The sequence below is a fragment of the Hyperolius riggenbachi genome, chromosome 11 (genome assembly GCF_040937935.1).
Source record: "Hyperolius riggenbachi isolate aHypRig1 chromosome 11, aHypRig1.pri, whole genome shotgun sequence".
In the NCBI taxonomy this organism is placed as follows: domain Eukaryota; kingdom Metazoa; phylum Chordata; class Amphibia; order Anura; family Hyperoliidae; genus Hyperolius; species Hyperolius riggenbachi.
Window position 1 is genome coordinate 242,909,702 of NC_090656.1, and position 10,959 is coordinate 242,920,660.

Sequence of the window (10,959 nt, forward strand, 5' to 3'; positions counted from 1 at the left end):
AAAAACAGTAATACCTCAGCGCACCAGTGACAGTAAATATGAAATGGCTTTTCCTGCAACTGTGCTGCCACCTCAACAGGCCAGGCCAGCCGATGTAATGAGAATAAGGAGCAATACAGTACCTCTTCCAGCCGTGCGTGTGGTTAGTACCTCTCTCTGTGCAAAATACAGTCTTGCTGTAATCCCGATATCCAGGAGCGCGATAATGCTCCGCTCAGCGTGGATGGGAACTGACCATGTGATCCCCTGGTCAGCTGATGCCCAAACTTCCTATTACTGGCTTCCTTGCGCTCCAACAGTGGCTCCGTCCCAATGGCAGTGAAGGCAGCAGCGGCGCTTCCTGGTTGTCCTATTTGGTCAGGGCTGCTGTATCCTTGGCGGGTACAACCGGCACAAGTTTGCCGGGTTCCCAGCGTGCCACTCTCTTTGTGGAGTTTATTTCCTTTTGATGCCGCCACACGGGAGTCCTGCGTGAGTCCTGCAGAGCGGGTTGCTACATCACTGGATACCAGGGAGAGAGCGGAGGCCAATCAGCTGCCCGTGTGGCTTCAGTATAGCATTCAGCTGATGGGTAAACCAGAGTCCTTACTTCTCAGAAAGTCATTAAGAACCCCCCTTCCCTGGTGACCCTCACAGCCTGGGGTGGGGCCATCTCACCCCCCCCCCCCCTTCCCTGGTGACCCTCACGGCCTGGGGGCGGGGCCATCTCACCCCCCCCTTCCCTGGTGACCCTCACAGCCTGGGGGCGGGGCCATCTCACACCCCCTTCCCTGGTGACCCTCACGGCCTGGAGGTCCATCTCACATCCCTTACCCTGGCGACTCCCTCACAGCCTGGGGGCGGGGCCATCTCACACCCTCCCCCTGGTGCCCCTCACAGCCTGAGGGCCCATCTCACAAGGGTTATAAAACAAGTTTAGACATCACCATCTTCACACCCATAACAAGTGTAGCCACAAAACTCCTGATCTGAAGGAAGGACTGCTTTACTAGGAGGGAGTAAAGTAGTAGTTGGGGGGCCCCCCACAGCTCTGGGCCCCTCTGCAATCACAGTGGCTGTTTCCCTATAGTTACGCCCCTGCTTGCTGGATATGCTTTCTTCAGTTCTGAAACACACAGGCACTACAGTCTCTTGGTCACTGCAGTTATAATATTGTCTACTAGCTGATGGCCCGGCGTTGCCTGGGTATGTATTTGGCTGGTGTTGGCTCCGCCCACTGTTTCTAACCCTAACACACAATTACTCAATGACCAAGCTTGTGAGCTTTGCGTTCTTTGGTATCAATAGTTTACATTGAAATGAAACAAATCTGATTGGCTGTTTGTAGCTCCACCCCTTTGTCTGAATTTGAACCCCAGTCACCCAATAACCAATTGTACCAGGTTTGAGGCCTGTGCCATTAAAGAGACTCTGTAACAAAAAAAACATCCCCAGGGGGGTACTCACCTCGGTAGGGGGAAGCCTCAGGGTCCCAATGATGCTCCCCCCTCCCCTGTAGCTGCAGGCAGTCCAGCGCTGGCTCCCCCGAAGTGTTCCAGAATCCTCACCCGACAAGCCTGACAAGCGCTGATATATTTACCTTTCCTGGCTCCAGCGGGGGCGCTGTTGTGGCTCTCCGCACAGAGATAGGCGGAAATAGCCCAGTGTTCTCCCCAGAGAATTTTTCCTGCCGGGTGGCATGAAATAGTAGCCATGTGACATGAAATAGTAGCCGGGTGGGGCGGGATGAGAGAATGCAGGGCCGGTGCTTCTATGAGCAAATCTGCTTACAGAATAGGAGGAGGTGAGCCGATGACAGCCGGGTGCTCACCTAAACTAGCCGGGTGGGGCACCCAGCTAAAAGAGCCTGGGGAGAACACTGTAGCCGATCTCTGTTGGGTCCGCTGTACTTCGCAGGTGCAGGACACTTGCGCCTGCGCAGTAGAGCGTACCGACAGCGGTTTCCGCCTAGAGCCGATACTGCATCTGCGCTGGAGCCGGCAAGGTAAATATTTACATTCCCGCTATTCGGAGGCACAGTGAGTCCGCCGTGGGACAGAGGACGACGGGGGAAGCCTCGCTAGGATCCGGAGGCTTCCCCCACCCGAGGTGAGTATCACCCAGGGGAACTTTTTTTAGTTACAGGTTTTCTTGAACAGTGCAAGAATGGCAGCAATGTAAATATTCCCCTTGAAAATCAATAGGGTAATTTTGATTGGCTTTTATAGACTCCACCCACCTTTCTGAATATTAATCCCAGTCATCCAACGACCAACTGTGCAAAGTTTGGGGACTCTGCCCTTAACAGTGTAAGAATGGCTGCAGTTTACATTTCCCAGAGAAATTTGTATTTGTCTCCGCCCACTTTTTGGTTATGGGAATAAAAAGTATCCTATATGTTATTCCAGGTAATGTACTATGTGTGTGCCAAAGTTCATTCAAATCCGTTCAGCCATTGTTGTGTGATCGAGTAACAAACATCCAAACATCCAAACTTTCCCATTTATAATATTAGTGAGATTATTTTCCTCTTCTTATTTGTATTTCTCATTTCTGAATGTTACCGAGATATTGAATTTCATATGTTACCTTCTAACTTTTCCTCTTCCCTAATAATAAAGCTCGTTTTGAAAGTGTAGAAATCGTAGCCCAGCTCAATTTTTTTTTTTTTCACAGCAAAGCTATACATTTTTAAACAAAATAATAATGCAATTTGGTCCTTACAATAGATTTCAGTGTAGTTTGCCTTCCTAAAACAGAAGGTATGTGCGATAATTCAGCTTTTAGTGACCCACAATACACCTCTGCTGAATATGCAAATTATCTCTTTATGCCTTATCTCTTTATGCCACCGAAGCCAGGCTTACATCCAGAACCGCTGGTGTATAGTGAGCCTATAGCTTTACATTTTACACAGCCACATCAACCTCACATGTAGACAGCCTGTTTCGGAGTGTTGGTCCTCATCAGTACATGGCAAGGATTGATATGGCTTTATAGGGGGCTAAAAAGAGAATACATTTGAAGTGAAGTGTGGATTCAGAGACAGGTCCTCTTTTCAGAGCAGATTTCTGACTATACACTAGAGAAGACGTATGTCACATTATACAGGCCATAGGGGTTTTCTTGTGCGCCCCTCAGTTGATATATCTATCTTTTCCCTCTCCAATCCTCTTTGTATTACTCCACGGTGTGCGCTGAGCACTGACAGCCAGGAAAATAGAGGAACTGATGGACTGTAGCCTTTGGCTAGATCATCCATGATGGGGGGAAGCATTTAAACGGGTGTTTAGTGTGTTTAGCGACGCTGCAGACTGATGTCGGGCCTGGCAGAGACCGCCGTGTATAGCCTGCATGCAGTCCCGATATACAGGGCATATGAGCCAGTGGAGGACTCCCAGCTTAGCATCATGTGCCCGGGTATAAATAGCAGCGCAAATGGGATGCACATCACTTGTTCTTACTATGTGCAAGAAAAACCTCTGCAGAAATTATTCAGCGCCTTAACCCCTTCCTACCAGCAGGATGAAAGCAGCAGCTTCTGAGTCTGTCTATCAGGAGGAGGGATGGCCAATGACGGCTTGCATGCAGATTTAATGCAAATTGCTTGCAGCCTGCCTAGGCCATTCTCTGTATCATTTTCGATTGTCCTGATTCCAAGCATACAATCTGCATTCGAGCCTATTCGGTATAAAACAAACATTCTATGCTTCCTCTTCTCATACTTGCCAGGTCTTTTTTCTTCAACGCACACCCCGAGCACAATGTCCACCGATTTCCTGTGCGCAGCTCCGCCCGCTCGCACAGAAATGCTGTGGCAGTCTGAATTTAACCACTTAATGACAACTGGACGTTTATAAACGTCCAGCGTATTTATGGAGAGTGCACCATCAGTTTGTTCCTAAATGAGGCACATGTGGTATCCTTTTTAACCGAGACGAGTTGTAGAATACATTTTGGTGTGCCTTAGAGCTTGAACCCACCACACATAAAAAATAGGGAAGGACAAACTCAATCCAACATAAAAAAAGTCATTTTCTAAATTATGATCAAATTTGGGAAAATTTTAGCAAAACTACAAAAGACACATGTAGTAACATTTTAACCGTGATAAGTAGTAGTATAGAGTTGAGAACGTTTTAGGGTTGAGGCTTGTCTTGTGTATTATTTTTAGTCGCAAACTGAATCAAAGGCAATTACATTTTTGCGGATTCTGTACCAAAATAAAAGACTTGTAAAATGAAAACAAAGAGATAGAATATGAAAGAAATGACATATATCGTTACCTTAGAAACTTGTGTTTTTTTAAAATATGTATACCATGAGGGTATATTACTATTATTTTTGCAAATAAGGTCTTATAATCAACAATAGTGAACAATTAGAAAACAAAAAAAGACACCTTTATTTTCAAATACAATATTGTCACCATACATTGAGCTAGGAACATAATCTAAATGTTGTTAGAACAAGGATGAATAAGCAAATACAATTTGTGGGTTTAACTTAGCTTAGTTAGCACTATTTATTGTAAAACTATAATGGATGTAAATGGAGAAATGTGTGTTTTTCAGTTTTTTTTCTCTACTTTACCCTTTAAAATGCATTGAAAATAAGGTATTTACTAAACAAAATTATCACACACTATAAGCCTAATTTGTCCTGTAAAAAAACAATATATACATCATTTAGGTGTGATTAGTAGTAATAAAGTTATTGGTGAATGAATGGGAGCAGTGCTAATATGTGAACATTAATTTGGTCCTGAAGTGGTACCACCAGGACTCACTAGGCAGAGATACAGGCCAAAATCATTGTGAAACAGTCACACACTGAAAACAGATGGCAGTGACTCAGAGAAGGGTATCCAATATTGTAGTCAGCAAGCCCAGGTCATACACATACAGACAGTATCAGGTACTGGGGAAGATGCAGAAAGAGTGGTCACGGACAAGCAAAGATCAGTCCAGGCGGCAATCAGAGGCTAGTCAGGAATTCAGGCAAGAGTCAGACAAGCTAACAGGGAAGGATAGCAAAGGTATGCCCAGCAGTTAGCTCTAGTGACTTCACACTATCAGGCAAGGTGTGAAGGTGCCTTCCAGGTGTAAATACCGCCAGCAGCCAGAGAGTCCCACTGAACTGGCCAGCCAATCAATCGCTCAGCCTGCCTGCAGTGATTGTATGGTAGGCGTGGTCAATCGCTTCCTGGTCTAAAGACGGCACCAGAGAGCATATGCCGAGCGTCCCTATCGCTTGGCAATAACAGCAGAAGCCCGTCTGTGTGAGTATGTGAGACTCGAGGAGACACCACAACATGTGGGGAGCCGGGCATCCATCCGTGCCGCCTCTCGGAGACCGGTAGGACATCGCTGGAGCCAGGTTGTGGTGAGATCGTGTCATTACCCCCCAGGAGTGACCTCCGGACACTCCAACCCAGACTTATCAGGATGCTTAGAATTACATTTGTGGACCAACTCCTCAGCATACACCCGATGGGCTAAAACCCGACATCTCTTCTCTGGTGCTCTACATGAATCCAGAATCCACCAGAATTTACACAGGGGTTTCTTGCACATGGTTGCTGTAATGTAGGCTTACGTGTAAGACACCCCATTATGTCACCACAGGGACATGTGCAGTCTCTTGTTTTCCTCTCTTTGGAATTTGAAACAAGATGTGAGTTTTCCTGAACTTTAACATAAAACCTCCTCGCCTGGTTGCCGTGACCAGTGGCTTAGCTAAGACCACCCAGGTCCCCAGAGGAAATGTTCCCATAACAGGTGCAGTCATGTCTCCCTCATAACAAGTGGAGCCATGCCTTACACACACACACACACCCACACACACAGCCATCATGGCCCCCATATAACTAGTGCAGCCATGTCTCTCCCATTATAATAAGTGCAGCCATCATGTCTCCCATATAATAAGTGCAGCCACGATGTCCCCATATACAGTAACAAGTGCAGCCATCATGTCCCCCTCATATAACATGTGCAGCCATCATGTCCCCCATATAACAAGTGCAGTCATCATGTCCCCATATAACAAGTGCAGCCATCATGTCCCCCTCATATAACATTGTGCAGCCATCATGTCCCCCATATAACAAGTGCAGCCATCATGTCCCCCATATAACAAGTGCAGCCATCATGTCCCTCATATAACAAGTGCAGCCATCATGTCCCCCATATAATAAGTGCAGCCACGATGTTCCCATATACAGTAACAAGTGCAGCCATCATGTCCCCCTCATATAACATGTGCAGCCATCATGTCCCCCAAATAACAAGTGCAGCCATCATGTCCCCCATATATAACGTGCAGCCATCATGTCCCCCTCATATAACATGTGCAGCCATCATGTCCCCCATATAACAAGTGCAGCCATCATGTCCCCCTCATATAACATGTGCAGCCATCATGTCCCCCATATAACAAGTGCAGCCATCATGTCCCCCATATAACAAGTGCAGCCATCATGTCCCCCATATAATAAGTGCAGCCACGATGTTCCCATATACAGTAACAAGTGCAGCCATCATGTCCCCCTCATATAACATGTGCAGCCATCATGTCCCCCAAATAACAAGTGCAGCCATCATGTCCCCCTCATATAACATGTGCAGCCATCATGTCCCCCATATAACAAGTGCAGCCATCATGTCCCCCATATAACAAGTGCAGCCATCATGTCCCCCATATAACAAGTGCAGCCATCATGTCCCCCTCATATAACATGTGCAGCCATCACGTCCCCCATATAACAAGTGCAGCCATCATGTCCCCCATATAACAAGTGCAGCCATCATGTCCCCCATATAACAAGTGCAGCCATCATGTCCCCCATATAACAAGTGCAGCCATCATGTCCCCCATATAACAAGTGCAGCCATCATGTCCCCCATATAACATGTGCAGCCATCATGTCCCCCATATAACATGTGCAGCCATCATGTCCCCATATAACAAGTGCAGCCATCATGTCCCCTATATAACATGTGCAGCCATCATGTCCCCCATATAACAAGTGCAGCCACACTATCCCTCATATAACATGTGCAGCCATCATGTCCCCCATATAACAAGTGCAGCCATCATGTCCCCCATATAACAAGTGCAGCCATCATGTCCCCCATATAACAAGTGCAGCCATCATGTCCCCCAAATAACAGGTGCAGCCATCATGTCCCCCATATAACATGTGCAGCCATCATGTCCCCATATAACAAGTGCAACCATCATGTCCCCCATATAACATGTGCAGCCATCATGTCCCCCATATAACAAGTGCAGCCATCATGTCCCCCATATAACAAGTGCAGCCATCATGTCCCCCATATTACAAGTGCAGCTATCATGTCCCCCTATATAACAAGCAGTGTTGATCGGATACCTCATTATTCTATTCGAGTTTGGTCGAATTCGGATAGTAAACTATCCGAATTCACTCGAAGTTCGATATTCGAGTTAATCAAATATCCGATTCGACCTTGGATATCCGATGTCACTATCCGAGTCTGTATTCGAGTAAAATATTCGAGCTGGCCTTAAATAGCTTGTAAAACTTGTATTGGAGGTCAATGATGCATGAAACCACCTTTTTTATGAAGAAAAACATCAAGTGATTATGTGGTGATGTAGTAGTTATAAAAAAGGTTTTAAAAAATAGTAAATTAACTTCATGAAAAGTGTTGGCATGAGAAGGTGTGTCCAAAATGGTTGTTGGAAGTCTTCATTTACGTCGTCTTCTTCTTCTTCTATATCTTCTTCTTCTTCTTCTTCTTCTTCTTCTATATCTTCTTCTACTCGAATCTTTTTCATCTTCTACTTCTTGTATCTTCTTTAATTATCTTTTTCTTCTTCTATATCTTCTTCTTCTTCCTCTTCTTTTATATCTTCTTCTTCTTCTATATCTTCTTCTTCTATTTATTCTTCTATTTATTCTTCTAGATCTTCTTCTTCTATATCTTCTTCTTCTATATCTTCTTCTTCTATTTCTTCTTCTTCTATATCTTCTTCTTCTTCTTCTTCTTCTCTTCTTCTTCTTCTTCTTCTTCTTCTTCTTCTTCTTCTTCTTCTTCTTCTTCTTCTTCTTCTTCTTCTTCTTCTTCTTCTTCTATATCTTCTTCTTCTTCTTCTTCTTCTTCTTCTTCTATATCTTCTTCTTCTTCTTCTTCTTCTTCTTCTTCTATATCTTCTTCTTCTTCTTCTATATCTTCTTCTTCTTCTTCTTCTTCTTCTTCTTCTTCTATATCTTCTTCTTCTTCTTCTTCTTCTTCTTCTTCTTCTTCTTCTTCTTCTATATCTTCTTCTTCTTCTTCTTCTTCTTCTTCTTCTTCTTCTTCTTCTATATCTTCTTCTTCTTCTTCTTCTTCTTCTTCTTCTTCTTCTTCTTCTTCTTCTTCTTCTGTCTTCTTCTTCTTCTTCTTCTCTCTTCTTCTTCTTCTTCTTCTTCTTCTTCTTCTTCTTCTTCTTCTTCTTCTATATCTTCTTCTTCTTCTTCTTCTTCTATATCTTCTTCTTCTTCTTCTTCTTCTTCTTCTATATCTTCTTCTTCTTCTTCTTCTTCTATATCTTCTTCTTCTTCTTCTTCTTCTATATCTTCTTTATCTTCTCTATCATTATATTATGTGTCTTGGTTTTCCTTTCTTTTGTAATATTTTTTTTTACTTCATTTGTGGAAATATTTTATAATAACAACACCATAGTTATATTTGTGTTGATGGCATAATAGGTAGTGGCACATTGCAAGCCACAGCGCCTTTTTCTGTGTACCCTGGCGGTGGTAAAACACAGACATCAGCAGGAGGAGGAAGTAGTTGCAAGCTGTAGTGTGGTAATAGCTGCCTGGTAGGAGAGTGGGTGGCAGCAGAAAATAGTTCTTTTTCTGTTCTCCCTGGCAGTGGTAGCAGCACACAGGCAGCAGAAGCTCAATGCAGCTACAGGAGGAGGAATAGTGTGTGTCAGGCAGTGTGATGTGACTGACATAATAGGCCCTGGTTCCGAGCGGTGGTACCAGGGCCGTAAATGAACACCATGAGGTTCCAGACAGCGGTCGTGAAGCCCACATTGTGTCCAATGCACAATTGGGATAGCACAGTTTTCAACCCGGACACCTCTAAATTAATTACAATTTTTTTTTTCAAATTGATGCAGCTATTTTTGAGCGTAATAGCTGGTGGAGCATGGGCAGCAGCACCTTGTAATGTGTTCCCTGGCAGTGGAGACACAGACAGCAGGAGGAAATACAACAGCAGGCAGCGTGAGGAGGTTGAGTGTGTGGCAGACTGGCAGCAGGCAGCAGGAGGGCAGGCAGCGAGACATAATAGGCCCTGGGTCTTAGCGGTGGTTCCAGGGCTGTAAATAAACAGCATGAGGTTCCAGACAGCGGTCGTGAAGCCCACATTGTGTCCAATACACAATTGGGACAGCACAGTTTTCAACCCGGACACCTCTAAAATAATTTATTTTTTTTTTTTTTTAAATAATGCAGGCAGCTATTTTTGAGCGTAATAGCTGGTGGCGCATGGGCAGCAGCACCTTCCTACCGCAAGCAGGACGAGTGAGGCAACATGGCGCCCGCTATTTATAGAGGGGGGCTTGGCCAGGCTCCCCCTCTGTGATTGGCTGCAGTCAGAGGGCTGGGAGCCCTCTGATTCGCTTGTGAGGACTCGAGGTGACGTCTGACGTGACGCTATCCGAGCTCGTGACGCTATTCGAGCTCGGATAGCTAGGATATCTCCGGATAGCTGATTGCTATCCGAGTGCGCTCGGATAGCACAGCCCGGATAGCTAATACTATTCGAGTTCGGTATTCGAGCTCGAATAGTGAAAAAAGAGCTAGGATATCCGAGTATCTCGGATATCCTAGCTCAGATGAGCATCACTGATAACAAGTGCAGCCATCATGTCCCCCATATAACAAGTTCAGCCACACTATCCCTCATATAACAGGTGCAGCCATCATGTCCACCATATAACATGTGCAGCCATCATGTCCCCATATAACAAGTGCAACCATCATGTCCCCCATATAACATGTGCAGCCATCATGTCCCCCTGTCCCCCATATAACATGTGCAGCCATCATGTCCCCCATATAACAAGTGCAGCCATCATGTCCCTCATATAACAAGTGCAGCCATCATGTTCCCCATATAACAAGTGCAGCCATCATGTCCCCCCATATAACAAGTGCAGCCATCATGTCCCCCATATAACAAGTGCAGCCATCATGTCCCCCATATAACAAGTGCAGCTATCATGTCCCCCATATAACATGTGCAGCCATCATGTCCCCCATATAACATGTGCAGCCATCATGTCCCCATATAACAAGTGCAGCCATCATGTCCCCCATATAACATGTGCAGCCATCATGTCCCCCATATAACAAGTGCAGCCATCATGTCCCCCATATAACAAGTGCAGCCATCATGTCCCCCATATAACAAGTGCAGCTATCATGTCCCCCATATAACAAGTGCAGCCATCATGTCCCCCATATAACAAGTGCAGCCATCATATCCCCCAAATAACAGGTGCAGCCATCATGTCCCCCATATAACAAGTGCAGCTATCATGTCCCCCATATAACAAGTGCAGCCATCATGTCCCCCAAATAACAGGTGCAGCCATCATGTCCCCCATATAACATGTGCAGCCATCATGTCCCCATATAACAAGTGCAGCCATCATGTCCCCCATATAACATGTGCAGCCAACATGTCCCCCATATAACAAGTGCAGCCATCATGTCCCCCATATAACAAGTGCAGCCATCATGTCCCCCATATTACAAGTGCAGCTATCATGTCCCCCTATATAACAAGCAGTGTTGATCGGATACCTCATTATTCTATTCGAGTTTGGTCGAATTCGGATAGTAAACTATCCGAATTCACTCGAAGTTCGATATTCGAGTTAATCGAATATCCGATTTGACCTCGGATATCCGATGTCACTATCTGAGTCTGT

General features: G+C 45.2%; 1 protein-coding gene across 13 annotated transcripts in view; it reads left to right on the forward strand.

Moving 5' to 3' along the window:
• Nucleotides 1-10,959, forward strand: part of SHANK2 (SH3 and multiple ankyrin repeat domains 2) — a 992,023-nt gene that overhangs the window by 456,364 nt on the left and 524,700 nt on the right. The gene's annotated exons all lie outside the window — the stretch shown is intronic.